We start from the raw sequence: 15937 nt of genomic DNA, 5'->3' as shown, positions 1-15937 counted from the left end.
CCTATATATATATATATATATATATATATATATATTAGCCATCTTTGCTTTTTTTCTAAGCTAAAACTAAGCTAGCTAGCCTGAGGTGACTTAGGTGAGTGGGAATATTCCAACAAACAGCCAGGATCCGTTGCCCATTCACTGTATGGATTACTTTGTGTTTGGGCAGAGTCACATCCTGCCAAGATAGAGCTCCCACCATTGAGCTTCAAAAACGTTCCTAGAAAACAGTTTGTCCAGTTCCTATACAGTCTATTATGTTACCAGAGTGTACAGATGACGGCTTTACAGATCTGGCTTTAATTAGAAAAGAAGAGTTCTCAGTGCACTGGCATCAGCTGGTGAAGATGAAAACAAGTCCAAAGAAATAATTTATATATCAATTCAGTATCTCAAAAAAAATTACATTACATAAAATAAATAATTATAATAAGTTTTAACAGACATGTTGGACTACTGAGTAGTATGAACATGTACAGCACTCAATACTTGGTCGTGGCTCCCTTTGCATGAATTACCTTATTAATAATATTCTAAATTATTATGCAACTTTATTTACGCAATTTTTTACTTGACGTGGATTCTTTGTCACTGAATATATTTAAAGTCAAATCACACCAGTGTTAAAATATTGCCTGGAGTTACTTGTCCTAACATTCTTCTAAGATGTCAACGACATGCATTTGTTTTTAAAGTTAAAATCCACAGTGTAACCTTAAGCACTTGCGATGACTCCCATGACCTGGGGCTTTAAAATAAAAACATAATTAACGACTAAGCAACTCCCTCTATTGTGTTTGCATACTGCACTTCCAGTTTGATAATAGATGCTTTTGTAACACACCTTCTAGTTTGTTCAGATGTCATTGACTGGCCAAGTATGTTAAAGACGATTGTGTGACTACTGTATGTTAGTAATAGGGATTAAATCCACAGTCACTCATTAAGTGTCTAGATCATGAGTTGTTTTTCTGGTGGCTGAACCTACCATGTTACCAGCTACTGTACTTCTTAAACTTATGTTTAAGGTTTTACATTGGCATGATTCACAGGATTTAGTGACCAAGTCTAATTAAGTCATTTTTAGACATTTAGATGTGTTTCTCTATGCACAAAAAAAATACTTTTTCTGACTTTTGTTCTTTTTCCACTTATGTCTTGTTTTCGGATTTTTTTCTCCAAGGTTTTAAAATGGTTGGGGTTATTATGAAGGGTGTCCAAGCCAAACTTGGACTTGTGATTAAATTTCTTGTAAATGAAGCCATTAAACCGAATGACATTTACAAAAGACTACAGGCACAGTATAATGATGAGGCTTTTAGCTGCATTAAAACATTTGAATCAACGCTTTAAAGAATACTGTATGTTCATGATTGGCGAAGTTTTTTTCGGTGGCTCTGAACCCACTGCAGTTGTACCCCTGAATATTCAACTAGAGGAACATCAGATCCTTGAAAATCGATGGATAACTTGTCACCAACTTGTGGAAGCACAATACAGGAACACAGCTAAGAGTTATTTCCACATCCTCCATACAGCCCGGACCTCGATCCAAGCTGTTTCCACATGTTTGAACAATTAAAGGAGTTCCTGGGAGGCTGTCTGATTATGGCTTCAGGCTGGATGGTATCCAAGCACTGGTGAAACACTGGGGTAAGTGCATTAATGTAGCTGTTATATCATTTGAACAATTAAAAGTCCTGGTTTGACATGAACATTACATGACAGAAATTTTTTTATAAGTATTGTTTAAAAGAAAGGAATTATGAGATATTTCAGTTTTATCCAAAATCATCAAAGTCACGATGACTAGCATACAGTAACTATAATGTAATAATAAATAATAACCAGAACCGGGTTATTCTAAAAATACCTATTATAACCTTATTTATTGTGTGACTAAGAAGGCGTGGCCTTATCTTGTTTGGTCTACCCAGTTGTCCCTTACACTCCCCTTCTGTTCCTTGGAAATGGTGTTCCTGTTATAATCAGGTAATAATATGTGGCCTTGTACCATAAAAAGGGTAGTAGTTCAGCAGTGTGTATTTAGGGACACGTCAGACAGGACCAGTCCGGATGTCATACATACTGTAAAGACGTAGAAACTATTAATCATCAGATCGTTATATCTTTTGTTTAATTCATTGTCTCTGTGTTTGTTTAATACTTTTATTACACTTCCACAACCTGGGTCCTGGCTCGTTTCCTGATTCTATATTACAATAAAATATTTGTACTTGTTAAAGGTCATAACCCTGTGTTTAATCAGTATCTAATTACCTTTATCAATGTCTAATGCCTTTGAAACAATTACATTTCTGTTATCACTTATGTCATAATACTGTAGATAAAGAATTGTTACCAGCCTCTAGCTTGTCATGTTGCAGGGAGAATAAACAGAACAGCACTCCTACTCCTAACTACTCATTACTCCTAGCTCGTAAATACTTTAATTTGTTATAAAACTCACTGTTACAAATAATCGTAATAAAAAATTATTTCCAGAAAACTTTGCCAATATATCAACAATTGATTTTTTTGGACTTGTGCTTTGTACAGAGGGTGTTCAAGTCAAACCAGGACTTTTGAGAGTTAAAAACTCCTTTTATTTCTCTGTATAAATCCTCTGCTACACTAATGCATTTCACTAGTGCTTGGATACCATCAAGGCATAAAGTTATCTCAGTATGCCAGAGCCATGATCGGACTCTAATCCGGCTGTTTTTTTCCTTAAAGGAATGTTCTTTTAAAGGAGTTCCTGGGAGGCCAGCGTTTTAGCAGTGATAACTTGAAGCAGACAGTCCAATCATGATGATAAAAAAAAAAGTTTCTTTCTTTATGGTATCCAAGTACTAGTGAAAAGCAGGTATAAGTGCATTAGAGTCTCACAGGATTATATAGAGAAATAAAGGTAGTTTTTATAGCTTATAACTGTGTTCTGTTACGCTGGGCAATTAAAAAATCCTGGTTTGACTTGAACGCCCGTCATATTTGATTGACTGTATAATGTCAGCAGTCTGCCATGTCTGATTCTGCAGCCTTTAGCTCTTTTCTGTCAGTAAGTGCAGCCATGCTGAGCTCTAGCCGCGCTTGGCAGCACCGCGTACTGAAAACAAGCCAGACTCATAAACATTAACGGGAAGCCCATTTGCTTCGGAACATCTGTTTGTGTTTTTGCAGGAGTGCTGAGGATGGCCGAGTCTTTTATAAAACACGTTCTGTTGTTATTTTCATCAAATTTTATACTGTACTTCGTTCTGTTTGTGTGCGTTTTTTATATTTTCAGTTTATTTAATAAAATACTGCTCAACATAAAACCGTGTGGCGTATGGAAGGAAGTAGTAATGGAATAAATTGCATGGCAGATGGGGAATGAAAGCTGTGTGAGAACTGGAGAAGAGAGAAGGGTTTTAGACTGCACAGGGGAAAATGAAGCTGGCTCCCAAGGAAAAGGAGGAGTGAGATCTGCATTCGCTCACAATGCACAGAATTGTAATAAACAATCATTCTCTTTCTGTAATTGTTTAATCCTTGACATGACGGCAGTGCATGGCAGGCTACCGAGCACACTCACACACGTTCACGCCTAAGGGCAATTTAGCTCAACTGAATCACCTCCTGAGATATTTTTAGGAGGTGGAAGGGGAAAAAAAACCATGCCGACACTACAGTACAGAAACGTGGACAGAAACCCTCTTTGGACTATTTCACATTTTGTAGTGTTACATCTGGATGTGGCAAAGACTTAATCATGGTTATGATATGAATGCACGATAAATAGAAAATAATTCTAAAAAACATTTGTTAAAATTATTATTAGTAGTAGTTTTTATTTATGTTATGATCATTTTGGTGCAACAGTTCACCATCAGAAACCGCATTATGTGAATGGGGTTCAACTTCGTGCAATTATAGTGATATGTTATCCAGTGTAAATACACCTGTCGCTTGAAAGCCACACAGTTTTTTCAACAACACAACTAAACAAACAAAATTACAAAACCCTAGGAGCTTTTTAAGCATGGATGACATTAAAAAAATATCACTCAGGCTTTGGTTCTACAGTATATTTGAACTGAACTGTATGTAAGAAGTGAAGGCTACCTCGAGAACCACAGCTCAGATTGGAGAAGCTGTTCAAGCCTGGACACAACACAAAGCTGACAAAACAGAACAGAAAGTGAGTCATACAAAGTGACATTAAGATTTTGCTGAGAGGCAGAGTGGCGACTCAGCAAACAGGGAAAAACGCTTATTTGCAAACAAAATTTTCACGTACAACATGTGTAAAGCGTGGTCACAAATACTTGACCTTGGTGTGTGTATGGGTTTGTGCAATCAACAGCGTGGCTGCTTAATCTGCATAGGGTGTGGTTGAGTGTCATCTGCAGATGGAGAGAGGCAAGTGAAGCCAAAAGGTAACAAAAGGTGATTTCACCCTGTGGCTCATTATGTAAATGGATGATTCTATGTTGGGAGAGAGGGTGTGTGTGTGTGTGTGTGGGGGGGGGGGGGTGGGGGGGGGTTGTTAAGGGGGAGGACGGATGGATGGATAGGCAGACAGTGTCACAAACAGTATGCATTTTTTCCGCATTTTGCAGATGTACAGTATATGTTACAAAGGTGTTCAAGTCAAACCAGGACTTTTGTTTTGTTCTTCTCCACAAGCAAAACAAAGTTATGAAAATCAATTTTTATATCTCTACAGAAACCCCTGCTACACTAATCTACTCATCCCTGCATTTCACTAGTGCTCGGATCACATCTGAAACGCTGGCCTCCCAGGAACTCCTTTGTGAAAAAGGTTTGGAGCAAGGAAACTGTACAGGGGATGTGGCAATAACTCCCAGTCGAGTTCCTAATGTGCAAGTGGTGTTGGTGAATGATGGTGTGTGAGTCTGGGAATGAGTCTCTTCTGCGAGCTGGCAACAAGACATCCATTGCTTTTTAAAGATCAGGCATTTCACTCGCCGAATGTTTACAGGAACGACTGCAGTGGGCTCCAAGCCACCTCGGCCAGGATCAACATTCGCAGACTTATATCATTCTTTAAAATGTTTGCACCGTTTAAATATTTTACTCCGGCTAAGAGTGTCATCTCCGTAGTGTGCATGAATTCTTCTGCCAATCGCTTTCATGCCTTCATTCATAAGAAATTTCACTTTGATTTGAATGCACCTTAAATAGGGTACAGATCTGGCACAGTATCATGGACACTAAGTCCATTTCAGTTTGCAATACAACCAAATATGTTAAAGTGTGACTACTAAAACAAGCCACTTCATGTTAGGGCAGCTGAGAAAACATGGCACCCCCGAGCAAAAACAATTACCTCAATACAAGACATAAGTACAGAATTCTCTTTGGATTTGATTAAGTCACTTCTTTTTTTTCACATCTTAATTGGCAATGATTTAAAGTGCTGGCCTTGACTTTCATGGCCACGTCGTTATTCTAAACCTATCGATGTTACTGATGGCTCTTGGGGACTTGGCACAAGGCTGTATTACAAGGTCATTCCAGCTGGAAAGGGACATTGAGGAATTTCTCACCACTGTTAACATTTTGAAATGTAATGCAGGTGTTGGAATTGAGTTGGGATTACCAATGCATATTGAAACTTCCATGCATATCAGACACTGAGCTCTACCTGAGCCATATACTAAAGATATTCAAATCTAGATTAAATCCTTGCAAAACATCATACTATTTAAAGACTCCACTGCTAAATTAAACAACGTCTCAAGAATTAAATCCCAGAGGCACTCTCGAATGCAGGATTTGATTCTAAACTTTGTTTCTTACTGGAAAAATGAGAGGTAAATTTCTCTAAGTAAAAAGTTTTCACTGAAAGGGTGTTATAACAATTAGAGAAAAAGCTCTACCATTATATACATTTACTCCCACCACTGATTGTTTTTTTAGATTATACACAGTCATGTTTTGTCTCTTACTTGTTTACTTAATTCCGGAGAACAGGACTGATACGTTGACTCTGCAGTGGCTCTTCCACATTTATCTGGCCCACATACCAGCATGGCGTGATAGCAGTAATCCCCACAACACTGCTATGATTCAGACTTGAAGGCCTGTATCTTTACACATGAGATATTCCAGAGGCATTGTTTTTTCTTTGTTCGATTGCCTTTTGATGCATGTGCAGTATGATCTATCATGGCACTGATCAGTACCGTCATGATGTTGCTATTATTCATCACTTTCTCAACATCTCGTGCGTCAGGCCTGGTTAAAGGCCTATGGGTTCCCTTTTTGTTTTCGTGTTGTCTTTTGTCTAAACATTCTAGAGTTGCCTTTGACTTTCTTTCATGTTCCTGTAAATCCTTTTTCGTCAATAGTCAATTATGCTATTTTTATGTAAATGGAATATTTTATTTATTATGGATGAAGTCATGTTCAAGTCAAACAGTACAAAAACACAGTTATAAGAGTGAAAAACTCTCTGTATTTCTCTAAAAGATCCCCTCAACACTAATGCACTTATCCCAGTGTTTCACTAGTTCTTGGATACCATCCCAACTGAAACACTGGCCTCCAAGGAAACTTCTTCATGTGGAAATAGCTTGATGCAAAGTCAGGACTTTATGGAGGACGTGGCAATAAATCCCACGCGAGTTCCTGTAATGACTGTGTGTAAAGTTTTCACAGATGGATGCGTCTCTTCTGCATGTTGGTGACAAGTTATGGTGACTTCATTGAAATGTTTGCACCATTCATATGTTTTTATTACGGCTAAGAGTCTCACCACCATAGTGTGCTTAAAGTCTTTTATAAATATCAATCAGTTTTATGCCTTCATTCATCGGAAATATCAATCAAGTCCCAGTTCAACTTGAATTATACTGTATTTAATGAAATATAAACAGCATTATTTGCTGAACACTACATAATTTATAATGATAATAACAATAATAATAATAATAATAATAAAATCCAAAAGCTCATGAACACCTGACTATTACACCCAGGTGCTCGTATAACAACTTTATATAAACTCCACTCTTTTGAATAGGCTTTCGTCTTAGTATTTATACTAATTCACACAGATTTTCACAAACCTTTGGTTATATAGTATAGGTTTCACACTTTTATATAAGATTTGCATTTTCATAGACTAAATTAAGACATAGCATTTGTGCCAGCCCTGTTTTGGTTCCAGATTAGAATCCCCTTTTAATGGATGTGAATTTAAACTCGAAATCAATTTGCATTATTATTTTGTCATATCATATTTCTGTTCCCAGACATAGTTAAGCACAATAGACAAAGTACAACTAGGCATAATCCTTAGGATACTTCCAGCTGTCCTCCCAGTCCACTCTGTCCACAGTGATGATTATCCTTCCACTCAACAACAACAAAAAAATGGTTACAGTTTATGGCACATGGTGTGAGTAGGGGGATCTGCTCAGTCCACGTCAGCTATCGCTCTCTTTCACTTTCTTATTGTGTGTGTGTATGTGTGTGTATGCTATTAGAGCTTCTGAAGGGCTTTTCTTTTCATCTGCTAGAGCATTCAGCTAATGTCTGGTGTGTTTATTTTGGCAGCAAGCAGCGGGCTTGCAGTTCGGATCTTTACTTGAGAAAGTCTCTTGAGAAAAATAGTGTCACATCCATGGAATAAGCAGACAAGACTGAGATGCTCTTAGACCAAACAACATTTATATTCGGTAATCCTAAGTTATTTTGCTTGGTGTAAATGCAACAACCACAGGATTGAAATGCAAATTTGTTAGGCATTGACCTGCTAAAGTCACATTTCTGATGGCGCCATTCAAATTATGCAAATCACCTGCGTTTCACCGTCAGCAAGCACAAAACACCTGATGCATGGTGACTTTTCACTGCAAATTGTATTACATTGATTTAACAATATGGCTTTCCTGCTTAATATTTAGATGCATATACTCCGTAAAAATACTGTAGTGCAGTGGAAGACCATCAACTGTGACAAAGGGGATTTTCATTTTTATGTCTATGTTTGAATTGATTTCCCTACACCCCTTGTATTTTATTATACAAAATCATAATATATTGTGATTACATAAAAAAAAAACAGTCAATGGCACTTTTTCATTAGTTTTTTTTTAACGTAAGAAAATTAGAATACAGATGTGCGTAGTGATTGTATTGCATATTATACAGTATAAATAAAGCCATTGCATATATTTATATAAAAATATTTCAGAATCCAGGAAGCACACACACACACACACACACACACACACACTGCAGACCATGTATTAATACCGAACATGTTTAACCCAAGGGAAAACGTTTATTCAGACTAGGCCTTTATAAACCTGTTCTGCCTTTAGTGAAACTAACTCCAGAGCTGTTGAAACCCCTCCAGGTTTGGTTTGTATGTTGGTCTGTGAATAGAGTCCATGTTAGAGTCCCTGCTCTGGTGCTTATCTAATCCTGCTAAGACTGGTTCAGGCCAGGGTATTCCCTGCGGGGCAATTATTCTCACGGCTTCCTTCTTCCTGATGAGCCATGTTTTATTTCACTGAGGCTTTGAAAGCACCGCTTCAAGATGTCCTTTAGCCCACCGTGAAGTTTTTATACACAGATAAGCAAGAAAGGAACAAAAACTCATAGATCAGATATTTAAAGGAGCTGAAAAAAGACATGTTGTTCATCTGACGTATTATACAGTAGTATATCTCGTGGTAGCATTTTATATAGTTCTACTCTGTGGGTAGCTTCTGAAGATATCTAGCTAAATGCTAATTAAATAATGTGCTAATCAGTTGGAAAATTATTTGCTAACTTTTTAACAACTTTGTTAGCAGATTGGCAAAGCAAATGAAATTTAGCAACCTGACACACATATAAGGGTAATTCTTTTTAATATTATAATTATTATTAAATTATTGGTGATTTTCCAAGCACAATTCCAAGATTTCAGACTTTATGTTACACTACAACAGAATTAAACACTGGAAGGTGAGCGGATTAGAAGCAGCATAGCGGATTCTAAATTGTGATGTCGCCATCTCGTGGCCAATATAAACAAGTGCAGTTTTGTCTTGAGTTAAAAAGGCAGAATCTTTTATTTATAGTTTAGGGCGTTTTCGATTTTTTTTTTTTTTTTTTTTAAAGCACAAAGCATTTTAGCAAGAACGATTTATTTACCTTGTTATTCCATATTTTAATTTTATCTTTTAAAAAAAAACGAACAGAAATTGTTTCATGTTATTTTATTTTATTTTAAAATATAAATTTTATTTAACCTTATATATGGTACTAGTCAGTACTAGTAATATGTTAGATTCAGGATTCTTTAAGTTACATTAACACCAGAATCCCATACAGTGAAAAGGGAGAATCATGGCGGCGTCCACGTGTCTATGTCGCCCTCTAGTGGTTAATACAAAAATTAAAAGCAGAAAAAAAAGTGATTATTTTGTCAATGATTTATAGCTTTTGGAATTTTTAAATACACCTATCCTCGGTACACTGTTTAAAAAGCGTACTTTAAATAACAGAAAAAATAATAAAAAAAAAACACTTTTTAAAAACACCAAACGTCCTTTGTATGTATGTATGTATGTATGTACATTTAAGCTAAATATATCTAATGTAATGTATTGCCTTTGGAACATTTCTTAAAATCTTCTCCTTCTGTGTAACTGAAGATAGAGATTAACGTCCATGTTTTTTCTAGATCAGCTGTCTAATAATATTTGATTAAATTTACAGCTATATTATTTGTGCTGCACCCTTTCATATTATTTGTGTTTTTTCTTTCCTGATATGGTTTTTTTTTTCTACTCGTAACCTCGTAACCCTATAATGAAGTATTTCCTGAATCCTGAAGGGTGTGGTGTATTCCAGGATATCCTTGCTTCATCAATTATCAACTTTTTCAGCTGTGACCTTGAAGACTGCCTGGATTTCCATACGATTTATATACTGTACAGTTTTGACCAGTTTAGGAAAACAATGAAATGCCATTTATAGCAACACGATGTTAATAAATGACTTATGTTTTACAAATATTTATTCATTATCATAAATAGTAAAACAAATACTGTATGGCAACAACAAAAAGTAAAATAAAAAAAAAAAAAAAATTTTGCATGTCCATGTCTTCATATGAGCCAAACCTGTTAATTATTCAAATATTTCTGTCAGGCCCCTAACCCCAGTGAAGGGCAATCTTAATTCTTCAGTATACAAATATTTCTTAATGATTTATGTATACCTTTTTTGGACAATGCTATGCTTTTAAGTACGTGCAACATCAGTGCCTGACCTTATAAAGGCTCTACAGAATGAATGGGAACAAATTCCCTCAGAAACAATCCAAAATCTTGTGAACAGCTTTCCAAGGGGAGTGGAAGCTGTTATAGCTGCAAAAGGGCGACTGACTCCATATTGAAGTATATGTGTTTGTATACCAGACTCAACAGGGAAGCCATCCTCCTTTGGGTCAGAAGGTATAGCAGGAATTGATTTGCAGTCATGCTGTGTGTTAGAGAGGTGGAAGTTCAATATAACAGTTGATTTATTTTAGGTAATATAGAGTCCAGTCCATTATTAGAGGCTCAGGTAGAAATTCCAGTCCTCAACTATTGAGCAACTGCAGTCACAAGTCCGCAGAGTTAAACATTAAACATATACAGTACAGTAGTATATGCACTATAGTAATTTGCTACAGTAAAAAAGATTATATGTGGCAGGACACAACAGAAAGGACTCTAGACTTCTGACAATAATTATTTAAAAATTTAGATAATTAAAGCTGTACATCCATGAGACACCACAAGGGCCACCTGCTGAACCACTGCTAATTGAATTGCTGTAGTCTAATTGAAACGATGCAGGGCTCATCATCAGTGTAGTAAAGACAGCAATACAAGAATGTGACGGAAGTCACAACTGAAGCAATCAGGGCTGGAGATGAATTTTTGCTACTTCAGCTTTGTGGGTTGTTGGTTCTCTTTTGGTGGTTAAAGGACATTTAGGCTGCATGAACATACATCATTGTGATGATCCGAGGGCAACTGGTTAAATTTAAATCTTTCATGCAATACACCTCGACATATGCTGGCAAGCCCTTGGGGTCATTTAATTAAAGCTTTAAACACAGCAAGAGTAGATCAGTTGTAAAGAACAGACAAAATTAGTGATTCTGCATCCAGAGCGGAAACCAACTAATGTCGTAAATGAACTGCCAACGCCTTCATCTACTTTATGTCAGCATTAGATGGCGCACACTGGCTAGCTTTATGAAAGTGTTACTTTAATGAGATCGTAATAGATGGTTTGATGAAGTGATGGTTTGGTCATGCTTGCTAATAAACTTGTGCATGTGACATGGAAGTTGGAGGCTATGTTAGCCATGTTTGTGGTTGAAGGCACAATCTTGAAAATTAAAAAATTGAAATTAAGTTACAGTATTTGCCTGTATATTATATTATAAATATAATAATTTAAATATTTGCAACACCTACAGCATGTTTGTGAGGAAGCTCCCTGTACAGAAATTGACAGTTTTTACATATTAGAAAGCAATCTAGATTAAATTTGAGGACTTTCTAAGGAACTTTGCATGAGAGTATCCCTTTATGGTTCACCTGTCAAGCTTTCATGCTCTTTGCATGGTAGATCTCCATGAATAGCAGTCCTAATCTATTCAGTAAGAACTAAACTTCTGTTACAATTTAGCTTTAGCAGTTTAAAATAACATGTTTTTCCCTCTTCGGACGAGTGTAAACGGCACAAATTACATGAAATCTGATTATTTCTGATTTGGGCCGCTTCTACATGTGGTAATAAATGAAATACTGATCTGTTTCTTTTGCAATGCAACCTTCGTCGAAAGGAGGTTGCAAAAAAATTGCCCTTTACGGGAACAAATGATTCATGAGCCTAAAATATCCAATGTGTTGCTGTCCAGTCATAATTTTTTTTGCCTGGTAATCTATACTGTATATGAACTACGTATGTGCATTAATACAGAGAAATAATTCTTATTCTCCAACAAAGTTTCTAATATAGCACCATGCTGTATTTGCACCCTGAAGGAAATATTATTATAAGTTTTCAAGATTTAATAAGAATATCACTGATTGATTCTGTGAACGACAATGAGTGCAAAAGCTGCTGTGATAAGCACTGAAACAAAACCAAATACAGTAGGTTATAATTTTTAATATTGGGAAGCAGCAAAAAATGGAAGGAAACTACTGGGTAAACGTTTTATGCTAAAAACAATGCTGACAGACAAGGCTTGGCCACACGTCTTCGTGCAGTCAAAAGAAAGAACATGTGGTGAAATGTCCTAGAGCAGAAATTGCATAACAAAGCATTGTAAAGCTGAGGGCAGTTGAGGGCGAGGTGGCGTGGTGTGGGTTGAATGGCGTGACTAGATTGAATGATTTTGCCATTTGTTAGTTATATTCTTTCATTTATCTTTAATGTGCCAAGCAGGGCAAGCATGAAGCACAGACGTTGCGAGGTGGAGGATGTGTGAAAAAAAAGAGTGCTCTTTTATTAATGAGGAAGTTGATTGGTTAAGAGGAAGGGTGGTGAGACTGTGGATCTTAGGCTTCTGGAGATGGTAACGGTTGGTCTTAGCAGTCAGATCACTGCTGGCAGAAACTGAAGGCGAGGAAGCCAAGGAGATGGTCGATGGTGTGCTCCACTGAGGAGAAATGCCAAACAAAAAGACAGTGAAGCACACAAGACATACTACTCACTGGGCATTGTTGTGTTGGAAAACCCTGAGTCGTGCTATTTATATGCACTGTATCTTACTTTGAATAAACATTCTTGCTGCCCAAGTACACCACTTCATGGAAACAGTATTTCCTGGTGACAGTGGCCTGTTTCTGCATTATAATACACTCTGACACACTGTAAAACTTTTTTTAAGAATGTCGATTTATTTTATTATATTGTTGATCTAATCAGCACTACTATAACTATTATTATCCCCTATTTTGCATCTCATTGACGCCTTCACACAGCTGTTAAAGTGTGTTAATGTCAACCGGATTTAGCAAATATTTATTTCCCTTCTCTAAAAAGTGGTGGAGCGTCGTTCCGGTGCGCCCTGTTCTCAATACACAGGTTAAATGTAAAGCAAGAGATTTGACTTTGAAATGAAAGCCATTTATAGCTGACACATCAGAAAAAGGCTGGAGTACAGGATTTCACTGACACCTGCTTTGAATATAAAAGCATGAGAGATAGGATGTGTGGCATGAGTGCGTGTGAAGAGTAATTGTGTGAATCTCACGCTCAGTGTGTGGGCGTCCACAGCTTCGGTATACAAAATAAACACCAAGTTCAAGTTCATGTAACTTCAAGTTAAGACACAAACTTACAACATACGTATGTTTTGACAATAATTTTTATTCTAAATAATAATAATAATAATAATAATCATAGAAAATAATTGTTATTATTATTATTATTATTATTATTATTATTATTAGTACCTCTATTCCCCAAGTGTACTTTTTTATTAAACCGTTATGTACAGATTTTCGACAGCATGGAAACGTATATGTATTCATTTAAACTGTCACTTCAAATTTCAGGAATGATTGCATGCCATGTTAAATACAGTCAGGTCCATAAATATTTGAAAAGTGACACTTTTTATTATTTTACCGTGGTACATCACTACAATTGATTTGAAATTAAGCGGTGTAAACCTTTAGGTTAAATCCAATAAGTTGCATTAACTAGTAACCACACACAAACACATAGTTTCTGTTGATCTAAAAGTTCACCTGGTGCTTTCTGTGTTTGGGGCTATTTACATTAGATATGATAAGCCTCAGACTAGGGAAGTAAGTCATACTTCTTAAAGTCATTTTTTGTCCACTTCCACATATCTTGCTATAAAGGCTAAAAAAGAAAGAAACAACGGTAAAATGCGCTAGAACTGAAAGTCCACAACATGCAAAGACCAGTACTGCAACACTTTTCCCTTCACACCAAATATCTGCTGGGAAATGGACATAAAAACACACTCACTTTGTTTCTTGTCTTATGCAGTCTTGTGCATTCCTTATTATAAAAGTCATGAAGGTAAATCAATGCATTTTCCCAAACTGAAATACGACGATATATACAATAATCACCTGGGGACCAGGGTACATGTCGCCCTCAATACAGCCCTCAATATATTCAATATAATTAAATGTCATCCATCAAAGAGGATTGCAATTTGTGAAGCATCCTAAGAATTACTGCACTCAGTCCGATTCAAACTATTAGGTTAATTTTAATGAGTTGCATTAATAACCACACACAAACACACAGTTTGTGTTGATCTTTAACTTGGTGCTTTCTGTGTTCGGGGCTATTTAGATATGATAAGGCTCAGACTAAGGAAGTAAGTCATACTTCTTAAAGCTAATTTTGTTCACTTCCACATATTTTGGTGTAAAGGCTAAAAAAAAAAGAAAGATACAATGGTAAAATGCACTAGAACGGAAACTCCACAACATGCAAACTGCGACATACAAAGACCAGCACTGCAACACTTTCCCCAGTTTTTTTGGGGGGGAAAATGCATTGAAATGGCATCTTGTCTGCACACTGAATGATATTACTGAATGATAGCATTAGAGTGGAGCATCAGAAAACAGGACAGAAAGAAAGAAACTTAATTTTGTAAAGGGAAATGTATGCAAAAAGTCAATAAAATAAGTTTTGTATCAGTAATAACATGCAGTCACAAAGAAAAAAAAACATTCAGCAGACTCAAGCTTTTGGAACAATATATTAGTCAAACTTTAGTGTAAGAATATTTCTAAGCTGTTCCTGTACATTAATGAACTACAGCCTTTGAGATTAGCACCTGTTCGAGGTGAGATTAGCAGCTGTTTACATGCTGCCTATGTTGCAATGTGCATATTTACATTATTTAAGATTTCATGCATATATGCTATGTGTTATCTAGTGCATTAGACAGACATTAGATTTAACCTTTCTTTAACACTTCTTATCTCAGTGAGCTCCTCCCAGTCCTCAGTTTCTTTCTCACTTTTCTGAATTCGCTCCTCTTAGCTCATTCAGGAGAATCAAAATGTAGAGACAGGACAATCTTTCTTATTTTAGTTGTAAGTGATGTACTTTGAGTTTTTAGGGTGAAAGTGCAGTTTTCCGTTAGGGTTCAGTTAGAGTGCAGTCCACCATATACTGTACATATGCACGGGACAGTGGCGTAGTGGTAAACACTGTCGCCTTGCACCTCCTCGCCTCGGGGACAGTGTGCATGGAGTTTGCATGTTCTCTCTGTGAATGGTTGCTTTCCTCAAGGTCCTCTGGTTCCCTCCCACAGTCCAAAGACATACAGATTAGGCAACCTGACCCCTTAAGTATATATCTCCAGGAAGTCTCCATTGCCTGGTGTGCAGGAAATGCCCCTGGCCACAAAAAAAAAAAAAATCTTATAAAACACTAAACTCACTGACCTTGTATTGTGTATTTTTTTTATTCCCACCTGACCTTAGAAAAGCCCCATGTAATGTCTGCTACAGTTTCCACCTTGCGCATGGCTATTTTTAACGTTTGGGTTCAACTTTTTGCAGTTTTACATTTGTTATTAAGAGGAAATGGCATCTTGTGATGTGCACACTGAATACATCTGTCACATTTATTAAAATATACTCATAATTCATGTTCATCCCCCATCATAAATGCTTCTTGTCCAATGAGAAATCTGTTGCCTACTGTAATTAATTTATCCATCGTAGCATTACCATTAAAGGTTATAGAGCACTGCATGCAATAATACTGCGTTTGGTGTCATGGTGACGTTTCCTGCTGTGAAGAGTGCTGTGAGACGATGATTCATATGTTCAAACATTACACCAGAGAACTTTCTCACTCACCTTCTATACCACTTTATCCTGTATTCAGGGTCGTGGGGACCTGGAGCCTATCCCAA

This window comes from Clarias gariepinus, chromosome 16, assembly GCF_024256425.1.
Source record: "Clarias gariepinus isolate MV-2021 ecotype Netherlands chromosome 16, CGAR_prim_01v2, whole genome shotgun sequence".
In the NCBI taxonomy this organism is placed as follows: Eukaryota; Metazoa; Chordata; class Actinopteri; order Siluriformes; family Clariidae; genus Clarias; species Clarias gariepinus.
This window is presented reverse-complemented; position numbering follows the sequence as displayed.